The sequence below is a fragment of the Lactuca serriola genome, chromosome 4 (genome assembly GCF_051521515.1).
Source record: "Lactuca serriola cultivar US96UC23 chromosome 4, Lser_US96UC23_V15, whole genome shotgun sequence".
In the NCBI taxonomy this organism is placed as follows: domain Eukaryota; kingdom Viridiplantae; phylum Streptophyta; class Magnoliopsida; order Asterales; family Asteraceae; genus Lactuca; species Lactuca serriola.
The window spans coordinates 804,771-806,989 of record NC_136411.1 but is presented as its reverse complement, the minus strand read 5'-3'; positions in this window follow the sequence as shown (position 1 = coordinate 806,989).

The following is a 2,219-nucleotide window of genomic DNA, read 5'->3' as shown; positions in this document are numbered from 1 at the left end:
TCATAAAACAAGGAAACATAAAACTTTTGGTAATCCATAACTTATGGAGTTAAATGTTTGTTTTATGATGAAACTTTTCATGTTCCATAACTTAAGAATAAGTTATGGAATTCTTTAAAACATTAACACCAAATTTTGTAACTCCATAAAAACTTTGAATCAATTTTTTTTAAACCTTTTCATATCCATAACTTATGGAGGTTTCAAAAAACTCTTTAGATCAAACTTTTAAAACTAATACAATAATCATATCATTTTATCCTTTACTAAATTTGACCTAATTCAACTCATATAGCAAATGATTCAAATTTTACAAATAATTAGTTTTTCAAAAAATAAAAAGTAATTATCTTAAAATTTGACAAACGTCATGTTTTTTTTCCCTTTTTTTTCAACTTTGAAAATAAAACATTTGCATCAATATAACAGAAAACAACTCATGTCTCTGATACCACTGTTGGGTTTTAAGCATTCTAACACTCCTATGGTGTACATGCAACCCTATAAACCTTGGATCTATGTTTTCTCTATTATACATGCAAATAAGAAATTTCCAAGGCTTTAATCCTAACTAGCATACTATGAGGTAACTATACTACAAAAACTAGTTAGATGACATACCTTTTGGTGTAGCTTGATGTCTTCAAGCTTTAAGCGCTTAGCCCCAATAGTGTGGAAGCCTCAAATGGAATTACAAATCACCAAAACACCTTGGAAGACTTTAGAGAATATGGATACTTGGTTCTCTCTAGTGAAATTGGCTAGCCCTCTTAGTGTACCCCCACACTAGTGCCCATTTCACCAACCAAGGACATCTTTATATAGTGTGGAGGATTAGGGTTAAACCCTAATACCCATGACCTTTCATTTCCTAGGATTCATGGGTTAAAGCTCCATGGACTATCCATGAAGACTTAGCCCAACCTAAATGAACTTGACCCACTACACATATATATCTAAGAGTCCATATTTAATTAGTTCATTTTGATCACTTAATTAATTATAAATTAATTTTTGATCAATACTAATTAAATAATATGATTATATTAATATATTAGAACTTATAATATATTAATATAAATCATAAATATACTATTCTCAAAATACTATCCATATAAATTGTGCCGGTGAAGTGCAACCCAAATGGACCATGCCGGGTCGGGTCAAGTACATACCAAATATAGTTATGGACTTAGACATTAATCCAACAATTACTATGAAGTTTATTTACGTTTTATAATTTAAGTAGTATAATATTTAATTATATAATTTATTTAATTGATTTTAAATGAGTTAACCCAAATTTAACCCATTTATTTAATAGATTTGGTCGTGAACAACATAAACAGATCAACCCGGTGACAACCCATTTATCTAAAATGTTGGGTTGAATTGGAAATATCAACCCATTTAAATAAACAGGTTGGGCTGGGTTGAAATTTTTAACCTAATTATTAAATTGGTTGAACCCAAACCAACCAAGGTCGACCTACTGCCACTTCATATATATATATATATATATATATATATAGAGAGAGAGAGAGAGAGAGAGAGAGGTGTTTAAATGTTTCCAACAACTATTGTATGCATGAATTAACCAATCAGAATTTAGGAAAAAAAGAAATCACTAATTAAATAATAAATGGTAGGTTAGTCATTATGTATGTACAATTAATTATATTCAAGAATTATAATCCCTAAAATAATATGTCAATTTCTCTTTAATAGCATTTAAATCCTTGTATCGTTCACCACGTTATCATTCATCCTCGAAATAGGTATGTCGATGCCTGCGTTCACTAATACCACAACCGTCAAACAACCCTAAAGGACCACAACCGTCGGCAAAAGAAAAAAACGAGACACAATTTCCCTTTATTTTGTTCCCTCGTCGACTGCATACTCGTTTACCTCCATCTTGAACCCACAAAGACTCGATTAAATAAGGATTACACGCGTTCTAAATTAAATCATGTTTGACGTCTTTTCCATCCAAGCAAGTTTCAAGGTGAGAAATTAAAAATCCCTAATATCTCAATTTTAGCATCAATACTCCATAATTTTCTCCCTTTTAGTTTTTAGTTGATCGTGTTTTCTGTTATAACCTTTTTAAATATTGATGGAATCTTAATTGGATAATCAATGCACATGTATAACTCTATTTGGAAGACCAGGAGGCGAATTCAAGATATGGATGCTTATTTTTTTTCTTCTACAAA